Source organism: Urocampus carinirostris, chromosome 15 (genome assembly GCF_059441175.1).
Source record: "Urocampus carinirostris isolate Australia breed hairy pipefish chromosome 15, RoL_Ucar_1.0, whole genome shotgun sequence".
Classification (NCBI taxonomy): domain Eukaryota; kingdom Metazoa; phylum Chordata; class Actinopteri; order Syngnathiformes; family Syngnathidae; genus Urocampus; species Urocampus carinirostris.
The window spans coordinates 20,817,144-20,834,071 of NC_142363.1; positions in this window are offsets into that span (position 1 = coordinate 20,817,144).

Here is a 16,928-nt window from a genome sequence, read left to right on the forward strand (position 1 = left end):
TCCCCAGAGGAAGTACCACCTCTTCTACGTCCCTACTCCCGACAGGAAGGATTCAAGTACCAAATATGGACATAGTTTCCCCTTCGAGCTAACGTGCCGTTGTGACGTTTGGCTTCGTTTCTATGACAACCGAAAATTATATTAATTGAAAGTTCTCGCAGTCTTCCTAACCCTGCTTATTTTCCTCTTTCTCTTGTTACAGACCTCCCCGCCTCTCCCAAGGTGACCTCACTTAGTTATAATGCAGCAGCATTCGTCTATGAGTCCTCCCCCGTCTCACTCTCTCCCTCCTCTTATGTGCCATGCATCTTCCATCTGCTTCTCCGCTCTCCTTAAAAGCTTTCTTTCAACAGTCGATGCAAGCACACGAGACAACAAAACACATGATATTATTTGATTCTGTATTGCTGTTGGCCTGGAGAGGGATGGGCACCACTAGGCTGTACTTGCCCAAGACGCGCCACAGGAAATGGTGCCTCTATGGCCAGGGTTGGGTAGCGTTACTTTATCTGGATTACTTTCAATTACTTTTGGATTACTCCAATACCAAATATGCTAATAAAAAACAAAAGAACCTAAATATGAATAAAATGACTAAATTTTGTGCAGGCTTGGGGAATAATGAAATACATGGAACGGCAAAAATGATGTTGGCAAGCTGTTTGGATTTATTTTCATTTTGTTTCTGTCGCATTTTATGTTAGTTTTGCCGGAGATCAAAAAGATCAAAGCCAGGAGAGAAAGCTTACCACGTGTTGTGAGTCATAATTTTATTCATATTTAGTTTCTTTTGTCTTTTATTAGCATATTTGGTACTGGAGTAATCCAAAAGTAATTGAAAGTAATCCAGTTAAAGTAACCCTACCCAACCCTGCCTATGACCCGTGTGGTTAAGGGAAACACCCACCCACATTTTATATGCAATACAGTACAGTGGTACCTCTACTTACAAATATCTTTACATACAACAGTTTGAAGTTAGAAAGTACCTGAACGGGAAAATATTGCCTCTAGTTACAAAGGTGTTTCAGGATATAGAGTCAAAAATACAGTACAGACGCCCCCCTACTTACGACCATTTGACTTACGTTAAACGGTAGATATGATTTTTTCGGGATGTCGAAAAATGTCCGGACTTTGCTGTAAGTTGGATTTCATGTTGTGTGCACCTTTTTCCGAGTACAGGACAGTACTTTGGTGCTTTTTCCGCCGCTACCATTGTGAGGCGCTGTGAGAGGTCACCCAGTATCCACCTCGAAGAAGAAATCTGGCTTCTTCTTCCTAGTTCGTGTGTAAACATTCTATACTGTCTATACTATGTCCATACTGTATCTCCAGCGCACTAAGAACTTTGATATTTTTATTGTTTAATATCTCATGCATCCATTCAATATCGTTGGCGTAAATTGTAAAGAAGAGGCAAGCCGTTTATTTTTAACCAAAAGTGGAATAAGAAAGCTTGATGTGGTTGAGAAAATGGTCGAAACGCTTTTTTTCAGCCACTTTTTACCATGGAGGAGGACCTCTTGAAGTGCATCTTCCAAAAACTAAGTTAAACTTAATTTTATTTATCTTTATAGAGCATATTATTTCATAAAATGTTTTTTTTTTGTAGTACAAAAAATACAGGTTACTTATACAAGCCTCAAACATACTTATCCAAAGCTTAAACGATTAAAATTATTGACAACGTAAATTATGAACACTATACCAATATCCAATTTATAGTGTATTTATTTGTTCTTCAAAGTCTGATTTGAGTTTTTTCCCTCATCGTGACTTTTTGCTTTTAATCATACCTTTCAGGAAGACTTTCTGTTTCCTCCATTCTCTAACATACCTTTCTGGTACCATGAATAAAAATAGAGTGAAAATGAGATAAAATTGAATGCCTTTTCGTACGTCGTCTAGTGAGATCCGATTCTCATCGCGTTTGATGTTTTGCGTTTGTAGTCAGCGATATTTTTCAATTAATCAACCCTTCCACACGTATATATTACAGTAAAACCTTCTGTATAACATGCACCCAAACTTTGACTTCTTTTTTCGCTTAAAAAAAGCCCATTACGCACGAATAGATAGGGTACTATTTCATCTCGGGAACTGATATATTTGCATTCAATTGAAACTGATGTATTACAATTTTTAGAAGGTTCAACTTTTGATTTTTGAATGAACAGAGTTTAATTACTATGCACACACTCACACAAATGAAGAAATGACGCCGACTCTTCCCTTTTCTTGGCCTTCTTCCTTTCTTTGTCCGACTAAAACAACGAGTCTGTCTACTGGGTTGTGACAACACCATCCTGGCATCTTCCCCATATGACCTTGCCGTGTAAAGGTCACGCACTGGGCCACTTCTCTTTTCCTCCCCCGCAACTGTATTTGGTCACCATGGCAACAGTCATAGACAGGGCGTGGGACAGTGACGCTCTATCAGAAGAAAGAAGGTTTCGACGAAGATGATGACGTATGAGTATGCAAAAAAACTTTTTGTTTCTTTTTTTTTAAGCCTACACCCATTTTTGGGCGCAGTTAACAGTGGACATTTTGAAAATATATTTTATTTGTGAGTAAGTCTATAGAATAATTTCATTCTTAATTAACTGGTGTATGCTTATTAATAATTCTTCTAATTACCAGAGAAATAAATAAATAGAGCTAAACAATGTTTTAAAAATCATTAGACTTTTGTACACAAAAATGTGTTAATTTAAGTAATAGTTAATTCATTCATCCATCTTTTAATTCAGTTTGTGATAACATTTTCAATAATAAATACGTTATCAATAGATGGCAAATTTTAGAGTTATTGCTGTAAAGCTATTAGTAATTATGAACTAATAAATGATCTATGAAAATTAACTGAATGAAATATGAAATCTTTAGATTACAAATCACAGTAGAATATTAATATAAAAAAATGTATTATCGTGAAAAGGATTTTTACAGTCAGAGGTTTGGGACCAAGATAAGCCTCAGCTATTTCCTTTTGTCAAGAACAGTAACAGGATAAAGACCCAAATGCGTGACGTTTCTCACACAAGCCTTTTGTTTTACGGGAAATGGGGAGTCATGCACGTTAGGCAGCAGTCTGGCGTGGAATGATAGGAAGCCAGAGGCCGACGAGATCGATACCAATTGCCCGAGCAGATATCGGACAAATGGGGTCGATACCGGACAGGACGGGACAGACAGGGCTGATATCAAAACAGGATATCGAAATTAAACAGGACAAACTAGACGGGAACGAAACTGGAAACCGATATTAAACGGGACAAAATAAACAGGAACAATACCGGACTGGAAATACCAACAGGAAACAGGACCGAGTCGAAACCCACGTATTGCGGGGCAGAGGTTCGTTGGCAGACTGACAAAGGAAGAGTGAGAGCACTGAGCTTAAATAGACAGAAAGCCAATCTGTCAACGAGCCGCAGCTGGCGCCACACGGGCGGGGGGCAATTGGGCGGGGCCAATTGGGCGCCATGGCAACCGTGACACCATTGGCTCTTTTTTTCTTTCTGTTTTCTTAATTGGATTTTCAAGTTTTTATTCTATTATTTGCAATGTATTTCGTGCATGTCATTGTGTGTTTTTTCCCACTTTTCTGATATCACGTCATTTCAGGTTGTTATGTTGTGAATCGACAACTTAAGAATTGTTATTTCTTCCAAAGAACAACCATTTATTTTATTTATTACATTTTTTTAATGTAACCTAGGGAAATACCATTCTATTTTAATTATTTGATTTAAATTTATCATCAAGTCAAGTCATAATTATTTGTATAGCCCTTTATCACAAAATGTCTCAAAGGACTACACAGGTTACAATTACACCATCCCCTGATCTTGAACCAACATGCGGGCAAGGAAAAACTCAAAAACTCAAAACCTCAAAACCTCAAAAACCTCGAAAAACTCAAAACTTCGAAATATCAAAACTTCAAAATCTCAAAACTTCGAAACCATTGTTGAAAAAAAACAACAATTTACCATTATGTGTTGTAGAAAATGCATGATATAAAATGGTAAATAAAAAAGAAAATATAATAAGATACGTTTTTAGACAGGGGCGGCATGGCGGCTGGGTGGTTAGTGGAGTTAATGGTGGAGTTTGCATGTTCTCCCCATGTCCCACATTCCAAAAACATGCATGTCATGTTAATTGGCTGGTCCAAATTGCCAGTCCAAATTGTGCCTAAGTGGGAATGAGCAAGTGACAGGTTGGCAACCAGTTCAGGGTGTCCCCTGCCCACTGCCCGTGGATAACTGGGATGGCCTCCAGCACCCCCGTGACCCTACTGAGGATAAGCGGTGCAGATAATGTAGGGATGGATATTTTCAGACCAACCCCCAAGATATAAATTGCATAACCCATTAAACGAATGAAATTATGATAGTGTTATCATTTCTAATTAATGATTGTAAAGCAGTCACTAAAGGGAAGACAATATTCATTTCAGCCACCATAATCAGTATCGATACCTGAATAGAGACCAGTATCAAGATACCAGTCAGCACAGGCCCCAAAGATATAAACCCAGTTTAAAAACTGATCAATCAAGAAAGGTCTAAAAACATACGTCTTTAGGATGCCGTTAAACACGGCCCGGGTCTGATGTCTCTATAGTCCCTATCTCTTCACATTTTCATCCCGGTGAACGTATTCCCTGCCTCAGTTTCCATGGTAACCGGCAGCATGCTGCCGTTGCCAGGTGAATTACCCGGGAGCGTGTGTTAGGAGGAGGACAAGGAGGCGGAGGAGGAGGATGCTCAGATGCTCGCTGTGTTACACTTCCTGTCTTTATGTGCCGTTTCCTGTTTCCTCCATCCATCCATCCGCTTCGTGTTTTCCCTAACCTAGCTCGGCCTGCCTGGGCTTGTTTAAAACATTTTTGGCTCCAAATGATCCGAGACGAACGGAAATATTCAGGAAACATACACTCGTTGTCATAAAACATCGACTTTTTATGGGTTGCCATGACTGCTCCACAATTTAAAGGTTTTGGGTTTAAGTCTGTGTGGAGATTGTTGAGTGTTTCTCAAGAAAGACCTTTTTAATTAAATATATCCTAAGGCACACTGTTTGAAAACGAAACGTTTAAAAAAAATACACATATTTTAATTCAATTACAAATATAACATTTGCATTTTCCAGTAAATTTTTAAAATATGTATTTGGACTATATGTTTTGATGTTTACATGGTCAAGACACACAATGTAGTCAAGGTTGAGATTAAATATAAATAAAAGTAAATATGGGAAAAGTATTACTATATTCTTACCTTTTTGTAGATACCAAATACAATAATCTCTCGCTACTTCACGCTTTGCACTTTGTTTCGCAATCCATTATCCCTAATCTTGGACCTTGTAACTCTTGTTTGCAGTTCTGTCCACCTAAAGGTAAACTGCACTTGTGCAGTCACAATCCATTATTCCTGATCGCATATTGCTGTGAGCAGAGACCAGTGGAGTGCAATTTTGTCAGACCCAGTATTTCCACCTATAATGAACTGCACTCATGCGGCTGTGATCTATTATCCCCGATCCTATTTTGCCTCGAACAAGAAACTGCAGAAGGCACTTCTGTTAGGAGAGGTGTGTCTATGACACGCCTAAAATGAAATGCACCGTTGTGGCCCCAATACATTATCCCCAGCAGACTGTTGCTGAGAGTGGGGACCAACAGGGCCCATTTTTTTCTCGCTTCAGGCTGCTTAAGCGTGCTATTGTTGCCTGCCTAAAATGAACTGCACTGTTTTGTCTGTTATCCATTATCATCAGTTGACTATATCTACAAGCAAATTTGTATGATGCGTGGCACCTTGAATGACCACCATCCTTGCGGCTGTGTTCCATTATCCCTGATCAGCCATTGCTGCGAGGGGAGCTATGGATTTTTTCATATTGCGAAAGTTAAAGTCTCCATTAACCGTGATAAATGAGGGATTACATCACTTCAATTAAGGTGGAAATCTTTTTCTTCTCGCAGCTCGAACTCAAATGTCATCTTCAAACAAAATTAGCTTGAAAATAAAGATAGTTTGAAGTATTATTTTTCCTATTTTGGGGCTGTTCCTGAAGCACACGAGACAAGGTTATACAAAACAGTGGTGTTCCGTGGCACAATCAGCATTAGTGTCTAAATTTCACATATGTGTTTTGAATGAAGCTAAGAAAGCGCATGTTGAGGTTTTTGAGTTTTTCCTTGTCCTCATGTAGGTTTTAGATCAGGGAGTGGTATAATAATAGTCTGTGGTTTGCAATAATCTGTGGTCTGTGCAGCCCTTTGAGTCTTTGTGATTAAGGGCTATACATATGAACATGACTTGATTTAACCTGGTGGATACAAACTAAATGGAATGACAAACATTAATAAAGCTGTGGTTGCTTGAATTTGCATGACACTTATTTTTAAACATCAAACGGATGATCTTAAGGTTCAGTTCACACCCAAAAAAGAAACGATCAACGTTGATGATGATAAAAGTGAACGCAGCCACATCATTCGCCGGAGGCCAACACGTGACTCTTTCTTCAGCACCGGCACTACTCGCATTGAAATGTATTAAATGGTGTGAGCAAAATAAAAAATAAAAAAGCTGCTGCAGCCCAGGGAAACAACGATGACGGCAATATGGTGAAATATTCATTAGAGCATGAACGTGTCTCTATGCACACGTATCAAGCACTCACACACACTAACATTCCTTTTAAAGAGGCCTCCTAGCAAAAGAGGCCCAGCCAGGCGACATTTTTTCTTTTATTGAATGTCTCAGTATAATTAATCATGTCAGAAAATTATTCACACAGTCATACAGGAAGACATTTGAATGAAAATAAAGGGGTGGAGGGTTAAGGGTGGCAGTATACATTAAAGAGCCTTTGAGCTGTGTGAAATTGCTTGTACATTGTGTGTATTTGGATGTGTGCGTGTTGGAACATATCGGTAATAACTAATGATATGCAAGCTGTTTCTTAAATGAAAGGAAAAAGAACAGGAAAAGGATAAAAAAAGAGGCGTTTACCACACAAAAGTAGGTATACACTGCTATCTTGTGGCTATTATACCGCGTTGCCAGATTGTGTGACGTTCACGAGTCGTAGGAGAATAGAAGGTAATAAATTTCAGGGTGTCCCAAAAATGTATACAGTGACCACCAGGGGTGTCAAACTCATTTTAACTCGGGGGCACACGATAGAACATTTTTCTCGGGGGCCCGACTAGTAGATTAGAGAGAAAAGAAATAAGAGAAAGAGAGAGAAAAAGAGAGAGAGTGGGACAAAGAAAGACAGAAAGGGAGAAGGATAGGGAGAAAGAGAAGAGAGAGAGAGAGAGAGGGAGAGAGAATGTGAGAAATAAAAGAGAAATAGTGAAAGAGGGGCATGAAAGAGAGGGAAAGAAAGAAATCCAAAGAGAAATGGAAAGAGAGAAAGATGGAAGGAGAGAAAAGAGAAATGAGAAGGACAGAAAGAGAGAAGAGGAGTAAAGCGAAAAAAGGAAAAAAGGGAGAGCTGATCATCAAAAACTGGATATAGGTTTGAGAATCCTGATGGTAAACTAACTTATTCTGTATTTATACTCAGTAAATCGAAATGGGGCGACTCAATAAGGTTTGTTAAAGGAACAGTGTGTAATATTTAGTGCCTCCTAGTGGTACAACAAAACTTGAATTCAATTAAAAAAAAACTTGATTTGAATATTGGGCAAAAATACATAACGTATCATACCAATGTTAATTTTTTTTAATGTTTGTCTACCAACTGTGTTCTGTCATACTGGTTTTTGTTCGCATTAGGTAATACAGTGCCACTTAGAGGTCATATATTACACATTTGGGCTTTAAAGGGACAATGTGTATTATTTAGTGCCTTTTAGTGGGGGAAAAGCTGCATTCCAAAAAATATGTATTTGAAAATAAGCAAAAATACACAAACTATCGAAAAAAAAGTGCATATTTTGAATACTTGGAGATTGAGAAATTTTGCTACTAAGGGGACCACCAAAAATCAACCTTCAAAAGCCTGGAAAAAAAATAAAAATAAAAAAGGAAAAAAAAACAGTGCGGAGTCCCTGAAGTCTGTATTCTCGCTTGTTTTTTTCAGCTGTTGTTTTTGGTTCAACTACACATCTAGTGGTCAAATAAAACACATTGTTCCTTTAAGATACATGGTAAAATTATCAGTGTGTCACAGCTAGAACAGAAGTAGGACCCAGATGCGGAACGTTACTCGCAAGTTTATTGAAATATAGAGTAAAGCCAGCGCTGGATGCGGGAAGCAAGCTGCTCACGAGATCAGAGCGTGTTCCGAATGCAGAAGTGGATCTTCCGGAACGAGAGATCATAGCGTAGTAGACGGAAAAAGGGGTGGTTAGCCAGGACGGGAGATCTGAACGTGGTCGGGGTCAAAAAACAGGTCGCTAGCCAGGACGGGAGTTCATAACGTGGTCGGGGTCAAAAAACTGGTCATAGTCTGAGAAGAACGGGGAAATCAGGAACGGACGAGTGAAAATATGGGTGACAAAACGGGACCGACGGGAGTCAGAGTCAAAATGCTTGCCCTGTGAAAACAGAGGTTCACTGACGGACTGACAACAGACGAGTGAAAGGACTGAGCTTAAATAGGATGGGGAACCAATCAGGTAACCAGCAGCAGCTGGGGCCAAACAAGCGGGCACAGGTGAGTGTAATGAGTAATCATGACATAGTGTATATGAGGAACATATGTTTACTGAGGTAGTGTTAAAAGTTTACTATTTTGTGTTAGCACTATTAATAACTGAAATAACCAGTGTTAAATTAACACCTAAAGAGTAGACCTTTAACACTGCCTCACTTTTAACACTGGTTAGTTTGACATTGGTAGTGTTAAAGGTTTACTCCCTATGTGTGTAACACCGTTACTAGCTAAAAATCAAAAATGTTAACTAACACTACCGGGTTATTTCAGCTTGTAAAAGTGTTAAATGAATACTTAAAGAGTAAACTTTTAACACTACCTCAGTAAACACTATTGCGAGCTGAAATAACCCTTGTTGAATTAACACTTAAAGCGTAATCTTTTAACACACTATATTATTAGCTGAAATAACCAGTTGTCATGAACCGGAACAGGATCAGGACTATCACAAGCTTTTATTTTACTGGAAATGGGTGTCATGCATGTTAGGCAGCGGTCTGGCGTGGAAAAGACAGGAAGCCAGAGACCGACGAGATCGACACCAATTGCCTGAGCAGGTATCGGACAGATGAGGTCGATACCGGACAGGACGGGACAGACAGGATTGATATAGAAACATGATATCGAAATTAAGCAGGACAAACTAGACGGGAACAAAAACTGGAGAGAATAATAAACAGGGCAAAAATAGACGGGAACAAAACTGGAAACCGATATTAAACAGGACAAAATAAACGGGAACAATACTGGACAGGAAATACCAACAGGCAACAGGACTGAGTCAGAACCCACGTCTTCCGGGGCAGAGATTTGTTGATGGACTGACAAACAGAGAGTGAGAACACTGAACTTAAATAGTAGGAAAGCCAATCCGTTAATGAGCCGCAGCTGGCGCCACACAGGCGGGCCAATTGGGCGCCATAACAACCGTGACACCAGTGTTATATTAACACTTAAATGGTTTTGACACTACTCAGTGAACATATGGTCCTTATGTAATAGTGTTAAATTAACACTGATTATTTTACTGTGTACTGCAGCACGGCGGCGCAGTGGTTAGCGCGTGTGCGGCACAGTTCTAAGGTCTCGGAAACCTCCTGTGTGGGTTCAAATCCAGCTACCGGACTTACTGTGCAGAGTTTGTATGTTCTCCCCGTGCTTGCGTGGGTTTCCTACGGGCACTCCGGTTTCCTCCCACATTCCAAAGACATTTCAGGTGGATTGGCCGGTCCAAATTGTCCCTAGGTGTGAATGAGCAAGCGAGTTGTCTGTCCCTGTGTGCCCTGCGATTGGCTGGCAACCAGTTTAGGGTGTCCCCTGCCCACTGCCCGATGATTGCTGGGATGGGCTCCAGCACCCCCGCGACCCTACTGAGGATAAGCGGTGCAGTTAATGAGATGAGATGATGAAAATGATGAATAATTAAGTTGGTATTTGTGATACCCTTTAACCATTCTAGACCGATACCAATAGAGATACAGAACTGATACCTGTACCACTGTTACATACAATACTTTTCCTTCCGGACCCTCCTGCCTGAAAATAAAATAAATGTGAAAAAACACGAGAAAGCCATTGAACAGCAGCAACGGTTGTCTCCAAGATAACAGAAACTGGTACACGCTTCTACATGTTCTTTGCTTACTGTATCAACTACAAACAAGTCCGAAATTCTGTGTGTGCTACTGTCGCTTTATGAACGTGTGGTGATTACAACATAACTGGTCACATAATCTGTTTACAATCCACGTTCTTTGTTATTTCACGCTACGTTACTGGAGCATTAGATAGATAGATAGATAGATAGATAGATAGATAGATAGATAGATAGATAGATAGATAGATAGATAGATAGATAGATAGATAGATAGATAGATAGATAGATAGATAGATAGATAGATAGATAGATAGATAGATAGATAGATAGATAGATAGATAGATGGAGAGAAATAGATGGATAGAGAGAGAGAGAGAGAGAGAAAGAGAGAGAGAGAGAGAGAAAGGGAGAAAGAGAGACAAAGAGAGAAAGAGAGAGAAAGAGAGAGAGAGAGAAAAAGAGAGATGGATAGTGAGAGAGAAAAAGAGAGAAAGAGAAAAAAAGACAGAGATAGATAGACAGACAGACAGACAGAGATAGATGATAGATAGATAGATAGATAGATAGATAGATAGATAGATAGATAGATAGATAGATAGATAGATAGATAGATAGATAGATAGATAGATAGATAGATAGCGAGAGAGAGAGAGCGAGAGACAGACAGACAGACAGACAGACAGATAGAGAGAGAGAGAGAGAGAGAGAGACAGACAGACAGACAGACAGGCAGAAAGACAGACAGGTCATTAGCCTTAGTGGAAGATCAGAGCATGATCGGTGGTCAAAAACGGGTCGTTAGCTGGAGCGGGAGATCAGAGCGTGCACAAAAGGACAAAACGGGTCGATAGCCGGAGCTAACGGGGAATCAGGAACAGAGGAGTGGTATACGGATGAAACCGGGACCGACAAGAGCCAGAGTCAAAGTGCTTGCCTTGCGTATGCAGAGGTTCGCTGACGGACTGACTGTCGTACTGGGTATAAATAAGAGGGGAATCAATCAGGCAACAAGCAGCAGCTGGCGCCAAACGAGCGGGCACAGGTGAGGGCAAGGATTAATCATGACACATCCCTGTTACAATCCTGCACTTTTCTCAAAATAACGTGCAACAGAAGGTATTGCAGTTGTCAGTCATGTTGACAGTGTTACATTTGTATTTTCATTTCTTTTTGGGGTTTTATTTTTTCAACTTTTGTTCAGAAACAGTCAGAATATAAATATTTACTTATTTTTTTACACTGTGAAAGTAAGCATTGCAATTATGTACTGAAAGTTCAAATAATTTAGTGCCTAAATCTCTGTGCTGTGTTTAAACCAACACAAGAAGATCTTGACATTTCTGAACAAAAAGTCTTGGAATCGGATCGGTATCAATCGATACTACTCTGTATTTACTTGGCTCAGATCGATACACAAATTCCAAGTCCAGCTGCTATGTTTATTCTGTTTTTTGATAGTGGAAATCTGCTGAGGAGATTTCCTAGGATGCCAGTTCGTTATTTGGACGGTGACACCGTCCGGTTGTGTTCGATACTATACAAAGGCCGCGATACTTGCTCCTTGTGAGGTAAGTCCCGGTGACTCAGTCATGGGAAGAAGACAAACCTGACAGTTTAGAAAAGGGAGACCTGACGAGCTGAGAATAAAAACTGGCAGAGCTCGTTCGGGCGGTCCATCCCACGCTTTTACAGTTGGGCCATTTGTGAGTCGACGGGTGACGTGCGATTTACGTCGCAGCTGTCAAATGCTTGCTGCAAGGGTATAAAGAATAGGATGATTTATGCAGTCCAGCTCCTTTTCTCACTGGACTTATTTTTGGGGGACTTTCTGTTAAAGCTGGGCAGATCTATCCAAATATCGATATTATTGATACCGAGTGAGTACCTGGATCGGATGGATACTGTCTACCTATTTCAACTGTCACTGTTATCAGGTTTTTAGAGGGTCGCAAGATTATAGAATAGAATAGAATAGAATAGAATATACCTTTATTGTCATTGTTACAAAATGGGTTAACATATTGTGACAACGAAATTGGGCATGACACTCCAGTTTCACACATTCACAGTGAGGTAAAAAAGCCAAGAAGATAAGGGAACAGAGAAGATAAGGTTATAAAACAAGGAGGATAAGGTTATAGTTATAATTTACACAATATTTACATAACTTTGAAATGCGATCCAGTCTGTTTACAGTTTTTTTGCACCACTGACTTCATTTTTCAAAAATATCATGCAATGGAATGTATTTCAGTCCTGGTGACATTTACAGTATTTCTGATTGACTCTCTTGACTTTTGTTCTGAATTATTTGTTTACTGAATGAATGAATGATTTCATATCTGAGAACAATCTTTTTGAATCAATGCAATCAGTATTCAGGGCTAACCACTCTACTGAGACAGCTCTGATTAAGGTAACCAATGATCTCCTACGGGCAATGGACTCTGGCACTTCATCACTTTTGCTGCTGCTGGACCTTAGTGCTCCTTTTGACACAGTGGACCCTAATATCTTACTAGAACGGTTGGAAAAATGGATTGGTCTCTCAGGAAACGTCCTCTTATGGTTCAGATCCTACCTCTCAGATAGGACGCACTGTGTTAGATATGGCGAAATGACATCTGAGCCCTAGTGTTACCTGTGGTGTTCCGCAGGGTTCAGTGCTTGGCCCCCTTCTCTTCAGCATTTACATGCTTCCATTAGGAGATATTATTCGCAAGTATAATATCAGTTTCCATTGCTACGCAGATGACACTCAACTATATCTCCCGTTGGAGGAATCTGCCACACTAAACTGTGCAAATTTGGAGGCCTGCCTCATTGAGATAAAAGAGTGGATGTCATTCTATTTCTTGCGTCTTAACTCTGAAAAGACTGAAATGTTAGTTATTGGTCCATCTAAATGCCACGACCTATTCTGTAAAACTACTGTGCACATTGACAAATGTCACATCACACAGAGTGACTCACTTAAAAATTTAGGTGTCACATTTGACCCCGATCTGTCCTTTAAAACACATGTGAAGAAAATTACTAGAACCGCTTTCTTCCATCTTCGCAAAATTGCTAAAATTTGTCCTATACTGTCTCAGTCGGATGCGGAGATTATAATTTATGCGTTTGTTACCTCCCGTCTCGATTACTGTAATGCACTACTCTCCGGTCTTCCAATGACCAGACTCAAGAGTCTTCAGCTGGTACAAAATGGACCCAAACGTGTGTCATTCTCACACAAGCCTTTTATACCAATTGCCCGAGTAGATATCAGACAGATGGGGTCATTACCGGACAGGACAGACAGACAGGATCGATAATGAATAGAATAGAATAGAATATACTTTTATTGTCATTGTTACAACATGGGATATATTGTGACAACGAAATTGGACGTGGCACAGGGTATCGAAAATAAACCGGACAAACAAGACGGAAACAAAAACTGGAGAGAATAATAAACAGGACAAAAATAGACGGGAATGAAACTGAAAATCGAAATTAAACAGGACGAAAATAAACGGGAACAACACCGGACTGGAAATACCAACAGGAAAACAGGACCGAGTCAGAACCCACGTCTTGCGGGGCAAAGGTTCGTTGACGGACTGTCAAATGAAAAATAAGAGCACTGTGCTTTGATAGACGGAAAGCCAATCTGTCAATAAGCCGCAGCTGGCGCCACACGGGCGGGGCCAATTGGGCGCCATGGCAACCGTGACACTTTCAATACAGAAAAAAAAATACTGATTTGAAAAATAAGCAAAAATACATGAACAAGCGTTTTCAAATACTCATTACTCAAATTTTATTTTTCATAACATGAGTCTCACTTAAAGAAATCTAACATAATTTTATACCATCTTGTTGCTACGGGGACCCAAAAACCTAAAAAATATTGGGCAAAAAAAAAGACGATATGGCAGGTTTTAGTGACTTTGAGTCGAAGTAGTTTTTTATTCTCCTTTGTGCTTTTTAGCACTCGTTTTCGGTTGTAAGTGACTGTAAAGAGACATCTAGTCGTACAATAACACACAGGGTACATTTGAGTATTTTTGGTGATGTGGGGGTACTGAACAAAAAAAATACATACATTTCATGGGTACTTCAAAATAATTGGGAACCAATTATCTGATTAGATCAGACTAGTAATGATACCACCAAGTTATTTGTATTGTTTTAAGATCAGTATCATTATAAATTATTACTGGATAACAAACTTTCGGTGAACAGTATTTTGATTCTAATATTCCTTGGCGACCCAAATTCCTTAACGTAATTCTTCATCTGGTTTTGTCTGACGCACAAATTCAGTGACAGCGTTTTAGGTCTGCCATCTAGTTGTGAACAATGGGACTACAATGTAAAATTGTAATAATATTTACACTAGCGTTAAAGAGTTTGAGGGTCGCTTAGAAATTTTGTTTCTTTACCGAAAACTAAGTTTGAAGGATTTTTTTTTCCAAATAAAAATCTTTATCTCTTACTTTCTCAATGTCTCTCCTATATTTTCTTTTTTTTTTTTTTTTTTTTAACTTTTTTGATTATTAATAAAAAAGTGTGTCGTTTCATGAAAATCACACTAATATCTGGGTGACCCCAAACTTTTGAACCGTAGTAAAAGTAATCAGAGTATTTTTTTTTGGTGCTTGACTCATTCTGATATAAATGTTTAGAAGAATGCGCAATGATTGACTGAAAACTAGTTTTTCAAAATAATCCAATCAATGGTTGCTTGCCATTCAGGTTATTATTATTTGTTATTGTTATCAATGTGTTTTTTAACCTACTTTGGTTATTATTCGTTCAACTTCTAATCTTTTACTGTAAAACAGGGGTCAGGAACCTTTTTGACCCAAAGATCCATAAAAGCAAAAAATGTTTTAAGAAGAAATTGAGAGAGCCACATCATATATTTTAAGACAAAATTGAAAAAAACTGCCAAACACGCTCTCTAGACAAAAGCTAATTCTTCAGCACATTTTATTTCACTATGTGTCATTTGATGATTTAATCAAATGTATGAAATGATAATAATGCCAAATCCTGTGTCCCACATCAATGTAAATATGCCATTTACAATTTGTCTTCCACCTTCAGTTAAGAGTGTTGAGGCATTTTTTTTCCATGAAATTTGTCCTAAATAACTGTTTCAAAACAATGTGCATGCAAAGTTCTTTTGTAAAAATGTCACAAATTACTGCAAAGGATAAGCATATTGTCATATTCACTTTCGGTGTAGACTGCACTGAGCGAGAGAGAGAGAAGGAAGTGCCCTGCGCTGTGTGCAGGGATCCGCCCACCTGTACTGCTCACCCAATCAAAGTCGTTTGCCAGCGTTTTTATTTATCAGTTTAAATGGTTTCTTATCGAACTTCTGCATTAAGTTGCTTTCGCTTTATATGGACCAAAATCGGGATGAAATCACTTGACTTTGGAACGCCACAGAGAGATGTGCAATAGTTACATTTATTTCTGAGCCATACGTACTCATGAAAAGAGCCATATATGGCTCCCGAGCCATAGGTTCCCTACCCTTGCTGTAAAACATCCATCTATTCTCTGCACCGCTTATCCTCAGTAGGGTCACGGGGGTGCTGGAGCCCATCTCAGTGGGCAGGGGACACTGAACTGGTTCCCAGCCAGTCGCAGGGCACACAGCGACTCGCTCGCTCATTCACACCTAGGGACAATTTGAACCGGCCATTTAACCTGACATGCATATTTTTGGTATGTGGGAGGAAACCAAAGGGGCCACTGCGCTGCCGTGATGGCCTACAAAGAGTGCCCGGAGGAAACCCCCGGAAGCACAGGGAGAATATGCAAACTCCACACGGGGAGGCTGCGGTAGCTGGACTTGAACCCTGGACTTCCGCACCGTGGTGGCTGCATGCTACCCACCCATCCGTCGTGCCGCCCCAATAAAAAACAGATCACGTTTTATTTCACATTTTAATGTTTTCTTCAGCAGTTGTTTTTATTTTCATGTTTATAGTTGGTCATCTTTATAGCCCTAAATCACAAGAAGTCTCAAAGGGCTGAGTAGACCATCGACTATTGCAAACTACAGACTATTATTACACCATCCCCTGATCTAAAACCTACACGAGGGCAAGGAAAAACTCAAAAACCTCACAATGAGGTAAATGAAGATGTCACGGTTGCCATGGCGCCCAATTGGTACCCGCCGTGTGGCGCCAGGTTCTGTCAAGGTTGCCACGGCGCCCAATTGGATCCGCCCATTAACACCAGCTGAAACGCGTTGACCCCTGCCGGACTACTTGAACGCTGTCTTGTGAGTTGCCTGGTGTCAGAGCGTCTGCGAACCTCCTGTGCCTGTGTCTTGATCCTGTTTTATTTTCGGCCTGATCTGTTTGATTTTGACCATTCCCTCGTTCTGATTTCAATCTACTTCCGCGACCATCGATCCCCCGATCGAGTGTGCCTCCTCTTCCCAATAAACTGTGAGTAACGTTACACGATTGGGTTCTCATTCCTGTTTCCTGTCCTGGTTCGTGACAGAAGAAACCTTGAGAAGGGGGGGGGGGATTTTGTAGAGGTTTATTGTTCTAGGGACCACACATGAGGTCATCCCCCTTCCAGGATGACCAGGCTGCAATGGATATTGAGATAACAAACA